Source organism: Kogia breviceps, chromosome 2, assembly GCF_026419965.1.
Source record: "Kogia breviceps isolate mKogBre1 chromosome 2, mKogBre1 haplotype 1, whole genome shotgun sequence".
In the NCBI taxonomy this organism is placed as follows: Eukaryota; Metazoa; Chordata; class Mammalia; order Artiodactyla; family Physeteridae; genus Kogia; species Kogia breviceps.
Window position 1 is genome coordinate 28,721,365 of NC_081311.1, and position 23,556 is coordinate 28,744,920.

Here is a 23,556-nt window from a genome sequence, read left to right on the forward strand (position 1 = left end):
TCGATCAGCGGGAGCTGCACGTAGAACTGAACGCTCCGCGAGCACCAGACGCTCGAGCTGCCCTAGCAGGGTCGGCGCCGCGCCGCCCGGTGCCTCAGTTTCCCCGAATGGAGGTCCTGGGGCACCGCCCCCTCTGACGTAATGGGGCGGGCGCAGCCAAGGCTGGCCTTTAGGGAGTGCGAGAGCCGGGCTGGCGCCTGAAGGGGTGGGCGCGCGGGTAAGGAGCGTGGCGCCCTCGGGCAGCGCGGGCCGCGCGAGGCGGAAGCTTGAGCGGGAGGCCGGAGGCGGGGCCGCCACGCTGAGTCACGCAGGATTGACCCGCCCGCCGCTTCCAGGGGCGGAGGTGACAGCGGGCCTGGGACAGACGGCCGTAGCTGCCCGCCGCGCCAAGGGACCGCCAGGCGGCGGAGAGCAGGTCAGGGGCCGGGCGAGGCCGGGCGGGGAGCCACGGTCGCTGTCCGGGGACGGCGGGCGGAAGGGACCCGCGTCGCGCCCCGAGGAACGTGCCGGGCGGCCAGGCCTGCGCCGCCCCTGCCCTGCGGCGGCCGCTGCCCCGGCCGGGAGCCCCCGAGGGGCAGCAGGGCGCCGGGCCCTCGTCGGAGTTCTCCAGTCCAGGTCAGTCGGACCCAGGGAGGTGCCGGGGAGTTGGAGGCCGGGTGGCCGGCAGTCCGAGGGATGCAGACGTGGGCTTTTTAAATGGTGTCAGGCAAGCCCAGGGCTCTTTTCACTGCACCACCCTGCCACTCCGGCAATGAGGCGGAATTTGAAAGCTGGAAAAGAATCCAGCATTAGTCCAGCCCCCTTATTTAACAGATGAAGAGATTCTTCTGGCTTGCACAGTCACATTCAGTCGGAATAGGAGTCCGTGATTCTGCGTCAGGGAGACAAGGGGGGAATGGCTTACAGAAACAAGAGTGAGACCTGTTTGGCTAGAGATGCAAGTTTGGTTATGTTGGAGTTTTGTACACCTGCATTCCTGTCGCAGGTAGTAATGTCCACCAGGCATCAATTTCTCAGAGTATTTAACCTCGAAAAGGATGTCAGTGCTGTCAGTTGAATAAAGGAATACTGGGGTTACAAACAGGCCAGGTCTGCTGCAAATTAGGTGCTGTGAAAGGAATACTGGGGTTACAAACAGGCCAGGTCTGCTGCAAATTAGGTGCTGTGGGGAATGCTTGGTGTATAGAGTTAAATTTTAAATGAAAAAACCTCACTTTAAATGGAATCTCATTATCCTTTATTGTCTATGTCATTTATATTGATATAATAATGAAGGGCACTCAGAACATTATTCTGTAATTGTTAACTTGCCTTTAGGTCTATTTTTACAGTAATTCTTTTATAGTAATATGAGAGTCTTGTGTTGAAACACTTTCATAATCACTGATGCTGTGGTATGTAGCAAGCCAGTGGTAGCACTAATATTTAGCGTTTGAGCATAGTTTAGCTTCACGTGTTTGTATAGCTGAAGTTACAGAACTGATTAATCTGTAGTTGTATACTGAAAAGTGAAGTACCTGCCAGCATGCAGGTGTGGTTTCTTAGAGTTGGTGCTGCGTTTATTACTCTCATAGCGTAGAATCGATTCCAGGTGATGAGCAAGTTAGTTTATCCCCAGCACCTGTTTTTCTCTAAATTATTGAATCAAAAGATCTCTAAGACTACCTTCCATCTCCAAAGTTCCCTGATTTTTACGTGTTAATTTGAAACATATATCACTCATTGTGTCAACGACGCAAAGTTTTGAGAAAACACGTTTTTAAAAAATTCTGTGTGATGCATAGTGAATCTTCAAATTCACTGTTCTCAACACTCCCAGTCACTTTATCATTATTGAGCTAACATAAGTGAAAAGAGATTTTTCAAATTACCTCCTTGTTAAATTCACTAAAGTCAGAGACTGGAATAGAGTGCTTTGTGTATGGTGGAGAATAGCTAAAATTTGGCCTGGGGATGGGGTCTGTGCAGCACACAGATAACTTTTGCAATAAGCCGAGAACATTCTGCCTCAGAAAATGTGATAAGATGTCTTTTATACAGTGTTCATATTCTGTGAATTTAAAACTGAGTTATGATAATAATCTTCTTAGACAATCTGTCCAAATATGTACAAGTTATTTTGTCTTGCAGCCCCAAAGCAGAGCCTTTCTCGTCTCTTGTTTCTTCTTTTCTGGGTCCTTCCTTCTTAGGGTCCCTCTCACCTCGAGAGACCCTTTCACATTCCTTTTTCATCCACATGAAAGAGGCAATTCAGAGCCTCTCTCAAGCACTGATAGAACTTACACTACTTTTTCTCCTCTTAAAGTACATGATAAATCTTAATTCTTGAATCGTCATTTAGATCTCCTAAAACTTAAGAGTGAGTGTTCATTTTTAGAACATAGTGCAAGACTCCATGAGGCTCTGGTTCTGAAAAAGGGTTAAATGGAATGTGTTTAGATTTTTATCTTCCCTAAACTTGGAGACTGCAATTTAGGAAGCCTCCAGAGCCAGTAAACTCATTTCTCTCTGCCTCAGAAGGAAACCCTTTCTGCAGAATGCATAGTGAATCTTCAAATGCGTTATTCTTCTCAACCCTCCCATTCACTTTATCTAGGTTGGGCTAAATAAGCAAAAAGTAATTTCTCAAATTTCAGACACTTCAGTGATTATTCAGATTACAGGTACTTTTTAAATTTGGGGAACTTTTTTAAGTGATAAAAGCAATTAAACTACAATGCAAATGGAGGCTTGCATACTCACTGCCAGGTATAAGGCTTGAATTTTTTCTAGGTTTATTATTCTGTCGTTTCTGAAGTCGGTTAATGTATTACCTACCCCACAGCATTATTACAAGATTATCTGCTTTGAAATTCTCAATTGTTCTTGATCTTCAGCTAAAGTATCCTTAAAATTCATTCAGAATACTTATGAAAAGTTTTAAACATAAATTCAATTAATATTAAATAGTTTCTTATTATGCCTTGCTTAGGAAAACATCTGAATAAACTAATCTTCAAGACTGGATAACTTAGTCTCGTTTAGTCTCGTTGGCCAGGAGCTAATTATAAGATATCAGTCTCTTGCCTGGAAAGGCAGAAAGGTCTAAAGTAGCAGTCATGAAATCAGATCACAGATCAGCTCTGTGATGAAAGAGCTGTTAAACCAAGGCTCAACAAATAGTCATGGAGCACCTGTATCTGTTCTTGGTGCTGGGGATACAGCTGTGAACAAAGCAGACAAAGCCCTGCCCTCATGCAGTAGATATTCTGGTGGTGTGGAAGCAAACAGGCAATGAGTATGTGAATGGATCATGGTCACACGATTGTAAGTGCTGTGGAGAACCTGAAGGAGGCGTAAGTGAGAAAAAAAGAAGTGGGGCGGGGGCAGTACACACAAAGTACACAGTGGTCAGAGAAGGCCTCTACTGAAATCATTTTTTTTTAACATCTTTATTGGAGTATAACTGTTTTACAATAGTGTGTTAGTTTCTCCTTTACAACAAAGTGAATCAGTTATACATATACATATGTTCCCATATCTCTTCCCTCTTGTGTCACCCTCCCTGCCACCCTCCCTGATCTAACACTTGAGAGGAATGAGAGAGTGAGCTGGAGGCGGAGAGATGAGCAAGTTCCAGGCCCTGATGTAGGAGCATGTTTGGCATGTGTGAGGCGTGATGAGGTCACAGTGGCCAGGCGGTCCCCATGTGGGCGAGGGGAAAGTGCAGCAGATGGGAGGCGGTGGGGGTGGGGCGGGACACAGCCGTGTAGGCCGTTTTGTAAGGATTTTGGCTTTTCCTCTGAGTGAGGGGGGAGCCAGGAGAGGGTTTTGAACAGAGAAGCTTCTGATGACTTAATGTTTTAACAGGATCACTCTGGCTGCTGGGCCAGAGAGACAGAAGGGGGACAAGGGCACAGTCAGTAAGAGCTTCCCTTTCATACCAGCTGTGTGAGCCTAAACTGCAATCCTCCTCTGGCCTGTGTTTCCTCATCTGTAGAATAACCAGGTGCTCTCTAGCTCTAGAATTTTTAGATTTTAAGTAGTGTGGAATCACTGTGAGGAGGCCAAAGGATTGTATATGAAGAGGTTCTGAAAGTAAATCGTTTCAAAGGACATGAAAACGTGACTCCAGCAACGTGTCTTGAGCTGAATCACTCCTAATCAAGAGGTAATGGGGTCTTTTCAGTCAGGTTGTCAGGTCATGAGAACAAAAACACAGTTTCGTGACTATTTTCCACTGATCCCTTTAGTACTCTGCTGATCCCTGAATTTTTCCCTTCCTGCTTGAAAAAGGATGAAAAGCTGTTACTCATCAACAAAGCTGGCAACCAAAGTTGCTTTTGTTGTTAGGAAAGTTGAAAACTTAGGGGAAGGAAACAATTCTAATTTTATTTTTATCATAGGTCATTTGAATTCTTTTTTAACATGCAAGGAGCCTAAAAGATTTCTTTTGTTTTTAATTCCCTTCTCCTCCCATTCACCTCATGCTTCACAGGTGCTCATTTGAACACATATAACGTTTCTTTTTGTCTGTATAGGATCTTGCAAAGTGGGGATATTTGTTTTATATGTATTTTAATTTGTAATGTTGTATTTCATTTTGCTTCTTTTTTCTCTGGGTACTTTTTTTAAGATACACCTGTGTTTCTACATGTACATCTAATTCTTTGCTTCCAAATGCTGCATTATATTCCATGCTGTGTGTGTGAACCACAGTTTTACTTATCTCCTCTCTGTGTGATAGATACTCAGGTTGTCTCTACTTCCTACCACCACAAACATTGCTGCAATGATCATCTTCATACCTGTCTACTTATAAAGCTGTGTGATATACTTGTGGGATATACACTTCGAAGGGAATCACTGCGTCATAGGCTTGCATGTCCTGAATTTGATCAAACTGTGCCAGATTCCTCCCCACAATGGCTGCACCACTCTCTCTCCTGCCAGAAGTGTTCGAGGGGTCCTGTATCCTCATGTCCCAACCAGCACTCAGCTTTCTCTAGCTCTCCACCTTTTATAATCTCATAGGTGCAAAGTGATACCGTGTCATTTTTATTTGTATTTCTTTGGTTACTGATGATTGTGAGCATCTCTTATGCATATAGTTTCATCTGTAAATTACCTATCCCTGTCTTAGCCTGTTTTCCATTGGAGTTACTATCTGTGTTGCTGTTGACTTGTGGAAGACAGTTTATAGGTGTTCACTTATCGTAACTTTGTAGATATCTTCTCATATGTTAATTTTGTCTTTGTTGTCCTTTCATCAAGAAAAATTCGTAATTTCAATGTCATCAGATAAATAAATTCTTTGGCTTAGAGTTTTTAAAGTTTTGTTTAAGAAGGCCCTCCCAGTCCCTAGGTCATAGCTATTTCTTTAATTCATCTAGAGCCCACATTGCACATGGTGTTAGATAGGAATCCAGCCCTATTATTCACCATTTAATGAGCCGGTTTTTCCAATAACATATCCCAAAACCCCATGCTTTCCTCCATTTCATTGTGGTACCCTCTTTCTCCTATATGGTTCCCATGGATACATCAGTCTATCTCTAAGCCTCTTTTCTGTTACATTAGTTTGTCAGTTCTTGCTCTGTTTTTTATTGCTCTGATTTTATTACAGTGATTTGATAATACATCCTCATGACTGGCACAACAAGTGCCCCATCTCTGTTCTTCATTTTTATTTATTTTTTATTTATTTTTTATTTTTTTTGGACGCGCAGGCTCAGCAGCCATGGCTTAGCCGCTCCACGGCATGTGGGATCTTCCTGAACCGGGGCACGAACCCGTGTCCTCTGCATCGGCAGGCGGATTCTCAACCACTGCGCCACCAGGGAAGCCCCTCTGTTCTTCATTTTTGAGTTTTCTTAGCTACTTCTGTGCCATTATTTTTCCATATAACATTTGGAATATGTTTATCAAGTTCCTCAAATTTTTGAGGAATTTTTATTGGGATTATATAGAATTTATCAATTATTTGTGAGAGGCTTGACATCTTTTTGATATTAACTTATTTCATTCAAGAGTATGTAATGTGTTTCTCCATTTATTCAGCTTTTTTTCCAGAATTTTTGTTTTATTTGGAAATAATTTAAAACTAACAGAAGAGTTCTAAGACTAGTACAAAGAGCTCCGGTATATCCCTTACCTAGATTCACCATATGTTAGCATCTTGCCATATTTGCTTTATTACTCCCTCTCTTCATTTCTATGCATTTTCTGACTCATTTGAGTTATTAGTTGCAGACATCATGACCCTTTACCCCTAAATACTTCATCAGTTCATTTCTAAGTCCTTTATTAGAACTTGAAAGTTTTCTCCATAAAGGTCTAGGAGTATATTCTTGGTTAAATTAATTTCTAATACTTGATAGTTTTGTTGCTATTGTGAATCATGTCTATTTCTATTACTTTTATTTTCTAGTTGGCTATTGGTAGTTTAAGAGAAAAGGTATTGATTATTGTAAGCTAATCTTGTATTTCACAGCCTGGCTTCACTGTCTTATTCAAATAGTCTCCTGTTTTCTGTTGTTTCTTTTCCCCCATAGTTAATCATATCCTTTGAAAATAGTGATAGTTTTGTTGTTCCTTTCTCATCCTTATACTTCTTTTTTATCTTTCCTTTACAACATTGACCAGAACTTCCAGGACAATGTCCAAACAGTTGCTATGCTAGTGAACATCTTTGTCTTGTTCTCAGTCTTAAAGAGAATGAGTCTAAAGTTTCCCCATTTCATGTAATGTTTGTTTTAGGTTTTAGGTGTACCTTTGTCAGGTTAAGGTGTTCTCCTCTATGTATTCGTAGTTTACTGAGCATTTTCATCATAAATGGATATTAAGCCTTGTCAAATACTCTTTCATGATTTGTCTCCAAAGAAATAAGATGGCATCAGGAGGCTGCAACCCAAAATCCTAAGCTAATCTTAAGCTTCAAGCATAAGAAGATTAATAAAAGTCTTCAATATTTCTGAACCCTATGTATATAAATTTATGGTAAACATCTCACAATTCCAATATAAGCTTATTTCACCATTAGATCAGCTTTTTCCTCCTGCTTTGAGTCAGAATTTAAAAAGCTGTTGTGAAGAATGAGAGCGCCATATTCAGCATAACTGTAGTCGTCAGCATGATTGTAAATATAAGATATGTAAAATTATAGTTTCCTTACTCTGTGGATCACTCTCTGCTCCGGGTATAAATCTCACCTAAGTATATCTCACAAAATATTGACATGGTTCAGCAGGTAGCTCTTTAGCAGCCATAACTGCTAGGGTGTTGTGCAGTAGTCTCAGGGCTATCTCTTTCGGTTCATGATTGGGTTTTTGGGTTTTTTTTTAAACTATTTTCCCCTAATTATAAAAATTATACCTCTTAATTGTAGAAAATTTGCAAATAGGAATGCAAATCTTTAATCCTGCCTTTTAGCATCAACCACTGTTAAAATGTTTATTTCTCTCTCTCTCTGATCTTTTTTTGGGGGATGGGAATAGAGGGGCTACTTTTTGGAGGAGGAGAATGCACCTAACATTGGGCTATATAATTTTGTATCACCCCTCCTTTTTCAACCTTAGGTCATCAACTCTTGTTTGTCTTGCTTTGATTGATCTTCCCCAAAAAAGCAATAAGAAAGATATGATTAGCTTATAGGGCTGGGATTACAGTTTGCTGATGACTTGGAACATTTCGAACAGGCTGTGTGGGAGTGCACAGGCAGCCCGGCCTCCGAGTGCGGAGAAGTCATAGGCCACATGCCAGCAGACCGAGGACTAGCTTGGAGGAGAGGAAGGGGAGAAGTCTATTTGATGTCGCTTTGCTTCAGTTCAGTGGGCACCTTCCTTCTTTAGACCACATTTGCATTCATCTTTCAGAAAATAAAAAGTATGAAGAAGGGCTTCCCTGGTGGCGCAGCGGTTGAGAGTCCGTCTGCCGATGCAGGGGACACGGGTTCATGCCCCGGTCTGGGAAGATCCCACGTGCTGCGGAGCGGCTGGGTCCGTGAGCCGTGGCCGCTGAGCCTGCGTGTCTGAAGGCTGTGCTCCGCAACGGGAGAGGCCACAACAGTGAGAGGCCCACATACAGCAAAAAAAAAAAAAAAGTATGAAGAAAATAGTTGTAATTTATCTTCTTTTGACCCTGAAATAAACCCAACGCTGTTGTCTTGTTTCCCTAATCACCTTCTGCTAGTGTGGTGACTGGTGAGGGAGCGTGGTCATAAATTGCAGGAAGTGACAGAATTTTTAAGTTAACATTCTTTTCAGCTGGTGGATTCAATATCCAACTGCCCTCTCCTCCTCACTCCTCACTCACCCTGCTTTTTCATTTTGCCAAAACACCTGTCACTTCCTAAAATGCTGTTGTCTGCCTTCCCCATCCCTCGAGGAGGAAGTTCTTCAAGGGCAGGAACCTTTGTTTCATTCACTGATAAATCCCAAACACCTTTTAGCCTTGCCTGGTACATAGCATGCCCTCAACAGATGGAACCCACAAAATGAGTCAGTCTGTAAGGAGGCAGCTCTGTGATACAGAGAGGGGAAATCTTAAGGGAGGGGTAAGGGAAGAAAGTTCTCTTAGCCTCCTTTAAATGCATGGGTTCAATAAACTAGTAGAGTCCCCATTTCTTCCTTGACCTTGTAAGCATAACTGTCAGCCCAGCCGCAGAGCTAATTTCTCTGCATCTGTTTTAGCCGCTCCTGTGGGGTCTGTGGTTTCTGAAAGTGGAGTGTGAGTGTCTGTGTTGCTGACAAGCACACGGTGGGAATAGGGCCCCAGAGAGAATAGTCACTGCTGACGTTCTAGCCATGGGTTCTGGGCCCAGCACACACTCTGCATTGTTTTCATGAGGTGATTGATTCTCTTACGATAAATGATCTGTCCCATCAGCAGAAAAAGTTGCAGTGAATGTGCCGAGTTGTGCTGAACTCCCAGCCTCCCACCCCGTGTCCTCCCGCTTTCTAGTTTATTCTTTCCTCCCATCCCCAGCCGTGCAGAAACCTTTGGCATTTCTGTCTCATTTCTGGATCTGGTTCAGGATTGTCATGATGAATAGTCATGCTGCATATACCTGGTCACTTTATTATAAAGCAAGGCTCAATCATATGAAATAGCACTCTGTAGGGTGCTAAAAAAAAAAAAAAAAAAAAAAAACTGGGTTGCCACAAATACACCAAAATGCTGTCCTGGAGCCCAGTGCCATAGACCCAGTCTATCTTGTATAGACCATTGTCTGATTCATGGCCCTGAAATACTACTTTACTGTTATTTTGCTTACTGTTATTCTGCTGCTTGACACTTGTTACCTGGCCCTCGAATCTGATCCAGACTGTCCATATATATTCTAATTTACTTCCATGTCCCTATTTTCTACTCTAATCAGATATGTCTCTTTTTCTTTCCTACAACAATGATGATAGCAATAAGTATATTATTAATTATAATTATGAATATGTCTTTGGTTTCACTAGCAGTCTGAATTCAAATGAAGGGAAAGGAATATAAAACAACAGCAATAATATAATAACAGCAGCTAATATTTTAGCCAGTTATAGTACTAAATGCATTCCTATTTAATCTTCAGAACAATTTTATAAGGAAGGTGCTGTTGTAATCCTCATTTTGCATATGGAGAAACTAAGGTACAAATTGGTTAAGAAACTTGCCCTAAAGTTTATATTGCTGTTAAGTGATAGAACAGGAAATCAAACTCACATCTGTTTTTCTCCAAAGCCCACCCTCTTAACCAGTGTGCCATAGCAGGCCTCAGGTAAGCAGGTGACTGAAGAACAGGAGTGACTTATATGGTCACGTGGTTATTGACAGTTGTGCTTTTTTCACGTTCGCTGCACTACTCAGCAGTGCTCTGTGAGATGTGAAGGGGCTGAGAGGATTTTGTCTGCAGCTGGGACTGCTCAGGGAGCTCCTCCCCAGATCCTGTGTCATCGACTTTACAGTCAGAAACGGGTGGCACCTCAAAAAGGGAAAGACTCTGAAACTACAAATCCAGGTAGCATTCTTTGGCTTTTTGACCTTTTCCTAATAACGTATTTAAGATTTGCAAAAATGAATAAAGAACAATACAATAAATGTCCACGTAGCCAACACTCAATTTAAGATGTAGAAAGCTGGGCTTCTCTGGTGGCGCAGTGGTTAAGAATCCGCCTGCCAATGCAGGGGACACGGGTTCGAGCCCTGGTCCGGGAAGATCCCGCATGCCGCGGAGCAACTAAGCCCATGGGCCACAACCACTGAGCCTGCGAGCCACAACTTCTGAAAGCAACTAAGCTCGTATGCCACAACCACTGAAAGCCTGCACACTGCAACAAGAGAAGCCACCGCAATGAGGAGCCTGCGCACCTCAATGGAGACCCAGTGCGGCCAAAAATAAATAAAATTAAAAAAAAAAAAAAAAAAGATGTAGAAAGCTGAGTTGGTTCCTATGTTCCACCTCCCTTTGCCTTTTGTAGGTCCTCTGGTACTAGCGACTTAGAAAACAAAAAGGATTCCCTTTTATTTATATATGACAATACCATTACTGTCACCTTCAAAAAAAAGCAGCAGTAATTCCTTAATATAATCAAGAAACTAGTCAGTGTTCAAAATTTCTCCCATTTGTTTCAATTTCTTAAACAATTGATCTGTTTGAATCAGGATCCAAGAAATGGCACCCATTGCATTTAGCTAATATGTTTCTTAAGTAGCTTTTAATTGATAAGTTCCCTTTCCTTCCATTTCCATTTTAATTTTTAAAAATTAATTAATTTATTTATTTGGGGCTGTGTTGGGTCTTCATTGCTGTGTGCCAGCTTTCTCTAGTTGGCGGTGAGCGGGGACTGCTCTTCACTGTGGTGTGCTGGCTTCTCGTTGCGGTGGCTTCTCTTGTTGCGGAGCATGGGCTCTAGGTGCAAGGGCTTCAGTGGTTGTGGCGCATGGGCTCTAGAGGTCAGGCTCAGTAGTTGTGGCACACGGGCTTAGTTGCTTCGCGGCATGTGGGGTCTTCCTGGACCAGGGCTCAAACCCGTGTCCCCTGCATTGGCAGGTGGATTCTTAACCACTTCGCCTCCAGGGAAGCCCTTCATTTTAATTTTTGATTATAGTTTATTTTGTTAAAGAATTATGTCATATAGTTTCCCACATTCTGGATTTTTAAAAATGGTTTGTGATGCAACCTTATTGTCCTGATGTGTGTTAATTTACATTTTTGTCAGTCACTCTAGGAGGTTCCAAGTTATTCAGCCTCCATAAATAGAAAGGATTCACCAGCCCACCATATAGCTTGGTCTGGCCCAGAGGTCATTTCCAAGGAGTCTTACAAAATGTTCCAGGTGACAGGGAATGACATAATCAACAGCAGACCATCTCTATTTAAAAACATTTTGCCTCAGAAGGAATTTTATAACTTCTCTTTGGCAAGGCGTTTTCATGTTCCCTAGAGTCAGAGAAGGGAATGGAGTAACAAGGGAGTGGTCTGGTTTTCTTCTTTTAGACAGTGTCTGTTGCTTTAAGGATTTCTGGGGCTCAGTGCCAGAACCTCCTTGGGATATTATCGTCTTACAGTTTAGATCTGCTTATCAGGAAACAGAACCGCTGGAGGGTCAGGTAAGAGGAGAATGAGTTTACATTAAAACCAGACCTTTGTTTGTTCCTGTTGGGGGTCCTGTATTGTATTCTTGAGCATCTAGCCAGACTGTGGAGCATAATACTAATACATATGGTCTTCAGACCTATAGTGTTCATTACCTGGTCTTTTTGCTGCCACTGTCTAGATGCTGTTCAGTAATTATAATATCTGGATCACTGTAGACATGAAGAAGTCCAGTTTTGTTTTGTTTCTCTTGAAGTCTTGCTGCCTTGACCTGCTATTCAACTGTGATAATTCTTCAGGGTAATCAGTCAATATTAAAATAAAAAGAATGAAAATTGTTGAAGTGTGACGCTATGTTTGGCTTTATTTAGTGACTTGACGATTGTAAGAATAAAGTATCTCAATGTCAGTATTTTCATCTAGTTTTAAAGCCGAGCAGTTAATAAACCAAGGCTAAAAATCTAACAGAATGAGAAGGACATTTAATACATTTATTACAGCCCTGCTTATACTTTTATTTTGAGATTAACTGGTTATCTTAAGAGGTTTGCTTTAATTAAGGCATTAACAGTAAATTACTGGAAATCTTTGTGTTGAATTTTACCAGTATGTTCAAACTTTATTCTTTTTTTTTTTTTAATATTTATTTATTTGTTTGGCTGCACTGGGTCTTAGCTGGGGCACGCGGGATCGTCACTGCCGCATGCAGGATCTTTAGTTGCAGCATGCAAACTCTTAGTTGTGGCATGTGAGATCTAGTTCCCTGACTAGGGATCAAACCCCGGGCCCCCTGCATTGAGAGTGTGGAGCCTTAGCCACTGGACCACCGGGGAAGTCCCTCAAACTTTATTCTTATATTCCATAGGTGGGAATCAGGCTTGGTCAACATTCTCTTCTGGTTACTCCAAATACTTAAAAAGTAAAATATAATTATTATTCACAATAAAGGTGTCAGACATTGGCAAAAGTGTCGGTGATTTGCTAGTTATTGATTGCTCTTCCTTGCAGTGATCAGTTAACAAAAGTAAGCACTTTCTATTTACCCTGATCACAGGAAGCAGCGGCACACACATGAGATAATATGTTTGAAAAGCAGTCTGTAGATGTATTGTGTTCTAATAATATGTGTTACAAAGCTGTACTGCCTTGCAGAGAACTGCCAGTATTTTGATGAGGCTAGAGTTTAGGGTGTATGATGGGTGGAGAGTGTCCAGAAATGAGGCCACACTTATGCATGGGGACCAGATCATGAAGAGCTTTGTACGATCTGCACAGGAGTTTTAGATACTTCCTACCAGTGATGGATGGGAAGCTCTTGTAAACTTCAAGCAGTAGAGAATTATGATATTTTTGTATTTAGAAACAGCAATCCTAGTTGCAGTGTGGAAAATAGAACAGAGGGAGATAAGACTGGTAGGTAACCAATTAGGAAGCTATTGCCATGGTCCCAAAGAAAAGATGGTGAGAGTCTAAAGTAGGGCAGTGGCAATCTTAAACTGTAAATGTCAAGCCAAAGAACAATTTTTCAAAGGTAGATGAGTTTGAAGGACTGAACAATAGTGTTAATGTTTTTCCTAGAAGTAGATGGTTCTTTTAGAAGAGTAAATAAATTAATTGCATATTCCTCTTCAATCCCTGGAAGGCATTTGGCAAAGGTTTTCTTAGACCCATAGGCAAGGATCTCCTAGTGAAACTGCTGCCAAATCCTTGTGGGAATACACAGTTCATTTAGAGCTTAGGGTAGAACGGGATGTCAATTGCTATGTCCTTGTGACCAGTAACAACGATGAGTCACATTACTCCCCCTTCCTCTCAGAAAGGCAGTAACAGTTTTGAGCAGTTATCCCCACCCAGAAGTTGCTGCCTCATCTGTGTTATTGTTATAGTCAGTCTGCGGGATGATGACAGTTCTCCTTCTCCTCCCCCTTCATCATCATCAGCATCTCCATCCTCATAGGTGACATTTACAAAATACCTGAGTGCTTACTATTTACCAGGAAGTGTCTTAAATGTTTTACCTACATAATCAAACTTAATCCTCATAATACACCATGAAATAAATTACTATTGTTATCTTCAGTTTACAGATGAGGAAACAAAAGTTCAGAGTGGTTTAAGTGGCTTGCCCGAGGTCACATAGCTTGACAACCGACAGCCAAAAACTGAACCTAATTCTCTGTGACTTATGTCTGAGCTCTTAACTGTTATGAATGTAGTTATTACTTAATACAGTTTAGTAGCAAAAATGATTTCTCATCTTAAATTTACTCCTTTATGTAGCCATGCCCAGTGAAAGTCCACATAATCAAACACTGTATTACCTACCCTCCATTTGCAACTAATAGCGAGGACACATTTTTAAAACATAAGTACAGGAAAAACTTGGGGATGGGGCGGGTCAGAAATAGGGAAGCTATTTAAATTTCTAGCTTTTTTCAAGGCAGGATATCCATGTATGCCTTCACTATTTTTTGCTTGAAGTACAGCAGTTTCTGAAACAAGAGAGCCACACAGTTTTTAAAATTGAGATATAATTCGCAAACCGTGAAATTCACCCTTTTAAAGTATGTGATTGAGTGGGGTTTTTGGGGTACATTACAAAGGTGTGCAATCATCACCACTATCTAGTTCCAGAACATTTTCATCACCCTGAAAAAGAACCTTGTATTCATTAGCAGTCATCCCCCACTTCTTTCTCCTGAGACGCTCATTTTAAAACCTATTAAATACCAAAACACATCCCAAAGCTATGAAAAAGATTTTGAGACTATCTATCCATAATCTCCTTCTCTTTAATGCAGATAATGATGATAACAACAGTAATAATAATAACAGCTAACCCCTGTGTAGTGCTTACTATATGTAAGGTACTATTCTAAGTGCTTTATGTATACTAACAAATTTAAATTTCACTGTGATACTGCGAGGCAGGTTCTATTACTAAACCCATTTTATAGGTGAGGAAATTAAGGCACAGAGAAGTTAAGTATCTTGCCTCAAATTACGTAATTTTTATTTATTTATTTAATTTTTGGCTGTGCTGGGTCTTCATTGCTACACGCGAACTTCTCATTGCAGTGGCTTCTTTTGTTGCGGAGCATGGGCTCTAGGCGCGCGGGCTCAGTAGTTGTGACTCGTGGGCTCTAGAGAGCAGGCTCAGTAGTCGTGGCACACGGGCTTAGTTGCTCCACGGCATGTGGGAATCTTCCTGGGCCAGGGCTCGAACCCATGTGCCCTGCATTGGCAGACAGATTCTTAACCACTGAGCCACCAGGGAAGCCAAATCAAGTAATTTTTTTAAAGTTTATTTTATTCCCTTTTTTTTTGGCTGCATTGGGTCTTCGTTGCTGCGCGTGGACTTTCTCTAGTTGAGGCAAGTGGGGGCTACTCTTCATTGCGGTGTGTGGGCTTTTCACTCTGATGGCTTCTCTTGTTGTGGAGCACAGGCTCTAGGCATGCCGGCTTCAGTAATTGTGGCACACAGGCTCAGTAGTTGTGGCTTGTGGGCTCTAGAGCGCAGGCTCAGTAGTTGTGGCGCACAGGCTTAGTTGTTCCGCGGCATATGGGATCTTCCCGGACCAGGGCTTGAACCCATGTCCTCTGCATTGGCAGGTGGATTCTTAACCACTGCGCCACCAGGGAAGCCCACATAACTTTAATATGGGGTGGAGATAGGAGATAAATCCAGGTAGTCTGGCTTTGTAATCTGTGCTCTTAATTATTCTATGTGTTTTAAGCTGATTATATTTGTATTTAAAAATTATATGAAGACCTTGAAAATACCATGCTAAGTGAAAGAAGCCTGTCACAAAAGACCACATATTGTATGATTCCATTTATATGGAATAGGCAAATCTTTGTGTCTGTAGAGATGGAAAGTAGATTACTGGCTGTCTAGGGATGGGATGGATGGGGAGATTTTTTGGAGGGAAATGGGAAGTGACTGCTAATGGGTATTGAGTTTATTTTTGAAATGATGAAAATGTTTTAGAATTGATAGTGGTGCAGGTTGCACAGCTCTGGGACTTTACTAAAACCTATTGGATTGTACACTTTGAATGGATTAATTATATAGTATGTCAATTGTAACTCAATAAACCTGTTTTTTAAAAATGATATGAAGGACTTCCCTGGTGGCACAGTGGTTAAGAATCCACCTGCCAATGCAGGGGACATGGATTCAAGCCCTTGTCTAGGGAGATCCCACGTGCCGTGGAGCAGCTAAGCCCGTGCGCCACAACTACTGGGCCTGCACTCTAGAGCCCGTGAGCCACAACTACTGAAGCCCGCTCACCAAGAGCTTGTGCTCCGCAACAAAAGAAGCCACTGCAATGAGAAGCCCACACGCTGCAATGAAGAGTAGCCCACGCTTGCCGCAACTAGCGGAAGCCTGTGTGCAGCAACGAAGTCCCAACGCAACCCCCCCCCCAAAAAAAAATGATATGAAGATAAGTGACCAGGATGATTTACCTTGGAATACCTTTTTGTCTTCATCTGGAAAAAAAATTGTGTGTATACACACACACACACACACACACACACACACACACACACACACACACACACACATGCTTTTTCCCCTTGTATTTGGGGGCGCTCAGTTACTTAGAACCAGTTCTAATTCTAACAAATATAGGTGCTTATTTGAATATTTCAGGTGCTCCCAAGTACCTAAAATCAAAGCCCAACCTTCCTAATGTGGAAATGAGTCCTGTGAGATCCTATACAGCTCTGTGTGAAAGAGGAGCATGATCATTGGGAATATGAATATACATTTTGATATATAACTTAAAGTAGTTCAGTGTGTTAAATCATTAATTCTGCAACTATTTATGGAGGGCCTGCTGCATACCAAGTAGTGCTCTAGGTGCTTGATATACATCAGTGCATAAAATAGACGAAAAGAATCCCTGCCCTGTAGAGCATGTAGGAGATAGGGATTAATTCTGTAGGCTTCATAGAGGAGGTATCATGAGTTGGGTCTTAGAAGATAATAGTTTACCCAGCTAATAAGAGTTATGCACGTTTGATGGAAAGGTGAAGTGCTCAGCTGATCCAGTCAAAACAGCTAATATCACATTGTGTCCTTTTTTTTTTTTTTTTTGGCTGTGCAACAGATAACTTCAAAATCTCAATGGCTTATTACAACAGCCATCTGCTTTTGTTTTCATAGGTCTGAGAGGGCTGAGATTTGTAGATCAGAGTAAAGGAGGAGAGACAGCAGCAAATGGATATAGGGGCAGGAATCTTCTTGGGGATTTATCTCAGGTCTTTGGCCAAGGGCTGGGCCAGGCATGCACAGGGCAAGCCTCTGTGAGGCCTGAGTCAGAGTGTCTTCTGTGGGGCTGAGAGCTGAGCAGAGATACCTGAGGGTGCACAGTGCTCAGAAATATTGGATTTCTAGTCCGGCCAGAGTAGAGAGACCTTGATGAGCACTACAGGCATTCCTTTGAGACCTCAGCTAGGACAACTTTAGGAGTAAGAATAATACCTACAATAAATGCCATACCTTAAGACTCAGGACAAAACCCAACCTACATGATACAAAACCAAGCCTAACAGGATCAAGAGGATCTTCCTGTAGTTTAACTGATGTCAAAACAAAATTCAATACACATTAAAGGAAGACAGTATAATCCAGACCATCTATAACATATCATACACAATGTATATCATACAATAAAAATTACTAGAATACAAAGAAGTGGAAATATGACAAGCAAAAATGTGTCACATACTGTAGAGGAAAAAATGTAACTCATTGAGTGATGACTGAGATATGATGGATTTAGCTCATGAGGAATTTAAAACAGCTAATGTAAATATGTTCAGATATTTAAAAGAAGAGATGGCCATAATGAATGAATAGATAGGGACCATCACCAGAGAAATGGAACTATTAAAAGGAGCCAAATGGAAATTCTAGAATTGAAAAGTACAACAGCTGAAATAAAGATTAACTGGATGGACTTAAGAGAGCAGGAAGGATACTGCAGAAGAAAGGGGCCAATGAACTATAAGACAGATAAATAGAAGTTATACAAACTGAAAAGAAGAAAGTTTGGGGATGGGGAGAACAAAGCTGTAGTAACAGTGAGACAGTATCAAGTAATTTAACATGTCTAATTGGAATCACATAAAGAGAGGAGGAAAGATGAGGAAGAAATATTTGAAGAAATAATGACCAAAATTTTCCCAAATTTAGTCAAAAACATCAACCCATAGATCCAAAAATCTTAGTGAACCTCAAATAGGGTAAATTTGAAGAAAACTACACCTAAACACTTTGTAGTCAGCTGCTGAAAACCAAAGATAAAAAGAAAATTCTTAAAAGTAGCCAGAGGAAAAAGATATTACATACAACAGAGAATGACAGCTGACTTCTCATTTGAAATAGGCTGAAGACAGTAGGACAACATCTCTAAAGTTTGAAAGAAGAAAAATGGAGCCATCAATCCAAAATACTATACTAAGCAAAAAATCCTTGAGAAATGAGAGTAAAATTAAAATATTTTCAAATTTGAGCAGATTTGTTGTCAGCAGACTTATACTGCAAGAAATGCTGAAGGATGTTCTTTAGGCTGAGAGGAAATGATACCGGGAGGAAACTCAGATCTATAGAAAGGAATGAAGAGCACTAGAAATGGTAATTGTACAGGCAAAATTGAAAGATTTTTTGTCTTTTCTTAATTTATTTAAAGGACAACTGATTGTTTATAACAAAAATGGCATTGTATTATGGGATTTATAATATATTGCATTAATTATCTATTACTGTATAACAAATTTTCTCCAAAATTAATGGCTTAAAACACTAAATGTTGGGCTTCCCTGGTGGCGCAGTGGTTGAGAGTCCGCCTGCCGATACAGGGGACGAGGGTTCGTGCCCCTGTTCGGGAAGATCCCACATGCCGCGGAGTGGCTGGGCCCGTGAGCCATGGCCGCTGAGCCTGCGCGTCCGGAGCCTGTGCTCCGCAAAGGAAGAGGCCACAGCAGTGAGAGGCCTGCGTACAGCAAAAAACAAAAACAAAAACAAAAAACACTAAATGTTTATTATCCTACAGTTTCCATAGGTTGGGAATTCAGGAGTGGCTTAGCTGGGTGGTTCTGGCTCAGAGTGTGTCACAAGTTGCCATCAAGATGTTGGTGGGGACTGCATTCATCTGAAGGCTTGTCTGAGACCCTAGAATCTCCTTCCAGGATGCTTGCTCACATGCTTGTTGGCAGGAGGCTTCAGTTTTTTACCATGTGGGCTTCTCCATAAGACTGCCTGAGTGTCCTCACAACCTAGTCTTGGATATCATGCACACTGTCACTACCACCTCATTCTGTAGGCTAGAAATGAGTCACTAGTATGGCCCACACTCAGGAGGAGAGGAGATAGGGAGTAGTATCAAAAAATTTTGGGATCTACTTTAAAGCTACCACAAATATGTAGAAATAATATATATGGCAACAATAACACAACGGACAGAATGGTGTGGTAAATGGAATTATACAGTTATGTATTTCATACATTGTATGTACAATGATATAATATTAAATGTAAGTGGACTGTGATAAGTTAATGATGCATATTGCAATCCCTAAAACAACCACTTGAAAAATCCAGTGGTATAAATAAAAGCCACTAGAGGAACTAAAATGAAATACTAAAAAATATTTGATTAACCCAAAGAAGGCAGTAAAGAAGGAATTAAAAAAAAAGGACAAGTAGAAACAAATGCAAGATCAGTAATTACATTAAATGTAAATAGTCCAAATATTTTAATTTAAAAGTATAAATGATCAGACTTAACAACTGTCTAAAAGAGATGCACTTTAGAAATTCAGAGAAAGACAAATAACTATGTGATCTCACTTGTATGTGGAATCTAAAAAAAACCCAAATGCATAGAAAAAGAGAGTAGGGTGGTAGTTTCTGGGACTGGGGGGTGGGGGAAATGGGGAAATGTTGGTCAAAGAGAACAAACCTCCACTTATAAAATGAATAAGTTCTGGGGATCTAATATACAGCATGGTAACTGTAATTAACAATACTGTATTATATACTTGAAAATTGCTAAGAGAGTAGATTTTAAATAGTCTCACCACAAGAAAAGAAACTGTAATTATTTGAGGTCCGTGATATGTTAACTAACCTTATTGTGGTAATCATTTTACAATATATATGTGTATCACATCATCACATTGTACATGTTAAACTTGCACAATATTATATGTCAATTATGTCTCCATAAAGCTGGGAGGAAAGAGAGATGTTCCTTAAATATAAAGGCATAAGCATGTTGAAAGTAAAAAATAATAATAATAAATAAAAAGAAAAAGGTATACCAAGTAAACAGTAAGCATGAAAAGCTGGGATGGCTATATTAATGTCAGAGAAAGTAGACTTTAAGGTAAGAAGATAAAGAGGGACATTTTGTTATGATAACAAGGTCAGTTTATCAGGATGATAGAAAAACTCAAAATGTGCATTTACCTAGTAACAGATCTTCAAAATACATGAAGCAAAATTGACAGAATTAAAGAGAAAAACAAATCCCAATAAGAGTTAGGGATTTAACATTCTTTTCTCAATATTAATAGAGTAAGTAGATAAAAAATCAGCAAGGGTATATATGAGATGAAATAACACCATCAATCTTCTCAACCTAACTGATGTTATAGAACACCATTCTCAACAACTGCATTCTTTTCAAGTGCACATAGAGCACTCACTAAGATAGACCATATGCCAGGCCATAAAGTATCTCAATAAATTTAAAATAATATAGAGCATGTTTTCTGACCACAGCAGAACTAAACTGGAAATTAATAACAGAAAGATCTCTGGATATTTGAAATATTTGGAAAGTAAATGTCACCCTTCTAAATAACCCATAGTTAAAAGAAGAAATCAAATGGGAAATTAGGAAATTTTTAGCTGAATGAAAGTGAAAGCACTGTATCAGAATCTGTGTAGCTAAAGCAGTGTTTAAAGGAAAATTCGTAGCTTTTGATACTTATATTAGAAAAGAAGAAGGATTGAAAATCTGTTATCTAAGCTTTCACAGGAATGAGAAGAACAGATTAAACCTAAAGTTGAAAGAGGGAAATAACAGATACAATAATAGAGGAAGAAATCAGTGAAATAGAAAACAGACAAACAATAGAGACATTTAGCAGAGTCAAAAGTTGGTTCTTTGAAAAGATGAACAAAATTGATACACCCCTAGCATGACTAAGAAAAAAAGAGAAAACAATTTCCAATATCATTATAGATCATACAGATATTAAAGTCTTAATATAGGAATATTTTGAACAACTTCATGCAGCAAATTTGACAGCTTGGATTAAATAGACAAATTTCTTGGAAAAATACAACTTAACAAAATCAGTACAAGAAGAAATGAAAAATTTGGGTAGCCCCATATGTGATAAAGCTATTGAATTTTTTTTTTTTTTTTTTTTTTTTTTTTTGCGGTACCTGGGCCTCTCACTGTTGTGGCCTCTCCCGTTGTGGAGCACAGGCTCCGGACGCACAGGTTCAGCGGCCATGGCTCACGGGCCTAGCCGCTCCATGGCATGTGGGGTCTTCCCAGACCGGGGCATGATCCCATGTCCCCTGCATCGGCAGGCAGACTCAACCACTGGGCCACCAGGGAAGCCCCAAAGCTATTGAATTTTGAATGAAAAACCTTTCCTTGAAGTTCTCCAGGCCCAGATTATTATAGTAACGAATTCTATTAAATATTTAAGGATGAAATAATACCAATCTTACACAGACTTTTTCAGAAATTAGAAGATGAAGGAACATTTTCCAGTTCTTTATGTGGCTAGCCTAACCCTTATTGGCAAATCTGACAAGGGCACTTAAAAGAAGATTACAGTCTAATATCCTTTTGGAAACATAGGTGTAAAATCTTCAACAAAGTAAATTTGCACTATATAAAAAGAGTAATACATCACGAGCAAGTAGGGTTTACTCTAGAAATAGCAGGTTGACTTAGTATTTGAAAATCAATGTAATTTGCCACATCGACAGAATAGAGGGGGAAAAATCATCTCAGTAGATGAAGAAAAAGCATTTAATAATATTCAACACCTATTCATGGTTTAGAGAAAAAAAGCCAAAACAAAACAGTATGCAGAACTAGAGCAAAGTCCTGAACTATTTCCTTCATTCCTCTTGGTAGGAATCACGATGATCTGACATGCTAGCTGCCTAGATAGCCCAGCAAAGGACTCTGAAATCTCTAGGATGTAGCTAATTAATTGTACTGTGATTTGTATGCATTTTCTATTTGTTAGGGAATTAGTATTCTAGCTCATATCAACTACCAGACACTACTTTTGGTTAGTTTCTGTATCGATTTTGTAATCTTATTAAAATATCATCTTTGTTCTTCATTCTCATGGCAGCCTGTAATATAAATCTCCCACCTGTTTGTTTCTCCCTTTTTCTTATCCTAGCTACAGTTCCTAATGAACTCCTAGATTCACATGTTTCCATGTAGATACATTAATTTCTTTACCTATCATACCATTGCCCTTCCTTTCCTGTGAGAGATCTCTTTTAAATCAAGTGAAGCTTTCTATTGTTGAATTTTAGGTTTGAACATCCTGACTTAGGACATTAATCCTCATTGATACCATCTAAGGAATCCACCATTCATCAAGTTTGCTGTGTCTTGGCATAACTCTCTGGTTCATCTTGGATAGAAACTACCAGAAGATCCGTATATACATTTTCCTTTCAAGTGTAGTGATTCTAGTTTCTATAACTAGAAGTGTTAGTTTTTACTTATTTGTATAAAGCTGCTGGTCCCTCTCTTCCATGGTCCTTGGAAGTTGGTACTGCATAGAATGATCTAGAATCACTCACCCTGAGAATGGTCTCAATTATTTTTAACTCCAACTGCACAGTTTCTTTCCTCCCTATTTTTCTTCCTCAGAACCTTTAGTTTTCTAAATTCCTTTCCTGATTCTTTCTTACAAAATATCAAGAATATTTTATACTGTAAAAAACCTGGAGGGTAGAGAAACTCCTTGTCTTTTAAATCTTCTTTAGCCAGAAAACTAGCCTGTGCTTGAAAGAGATAAGGAAAAGAAAAAAGATGCTTACCTTGCAGATCTCTGTACTATTAATCCTCATAGCTTGGGTTAATAAATTTTCTTGGCATCTCCTGGAAACTGTCCTAAAAACTGCCTGTTATCTCATGTTTGTTTTGTTCCGTTAACTGCAGCTTCACCCTGAAGTTTCACTTTATAGTTTCAAGTTAATCTGCACTTCTACAGCTGCTGTCAGATGTATTATCGGGGCATCTATTGTATACAAAACGTATCACAGCTGTTAATTTTAATAAAGCTACTTAGCTCAGACATGTCCAATGTATTTACTTAGGAGTCAGTGATGCTTAAATTTCATAATTGAGATTCATGCAAGATTTAAGAAATGGGAATCTGAGCAAGTACTTAAGGAAGTCTTAGGTTGACCCATTTGAAAAATGTTTCTTTAATGTAAATGTCCTCAAATTTGGTAGTCCTAAAATATTAGTCTTGGGACCTTCCTCCACCAGTGCAATTTGTCAAAAAAGACAAAATTGATGTAGAGGTATATAAGCAATTTAAAAAATAACTAAAAAGGGAGAAAACTATCAGCTTAATGTGGGGGAGAGAGAGGGAGGGTGGAATCCTTCAAGTTAGTTGAAACAGCTATCCCATAAGAGTCAATCCTGAAGCTTTCTTAATTTAAATTGTCTTTTGTAAAAAAAAAAAAAAAAAATTAGTTGTTTTAGATGAGAGGTGTTCTGTTTAAATCCTGAAGAGGACTGAAGGGCCCTTCCATGATTGGCAGAAACTCTGATCTATGTCCTGTTCCATCGCTGAGGTTGCCTTCCAACTTGAGACAAGTTTGAAATAAGCAAAATATAAACTGTAAGACAGTTTACAATAGCAGATTCCTTTCCTTTTCTACCCTCGTTTCTCTGATCATCCCACCGAAGTCAGAA

The 23,556-nt window shown here is 40.1% G+C and overlaps 1 protein-coding gene across 2 annotated transcripts in view; it reads left to right on the plus strand.

Moving 5' to 3' along the window:
- The first annotated feature begins 214 nt into the window (after positions 1–214).
- Positions 215–23,556, plus strand: part of DNMBP (dynamin binding protein) — a 111,659-nt gene continuing 88,317 nt past the window's right edge. For both annotated transcript variants that reach the window (XM_059054681.2, XM_067024880.1), the window contains exon 1: positions 215–615. The gene's annotated coding sequence lies outside the window, so the exon portion shown is untranslated. The remainder of the gene's footprint in view (positions 616–23,556) is intronic.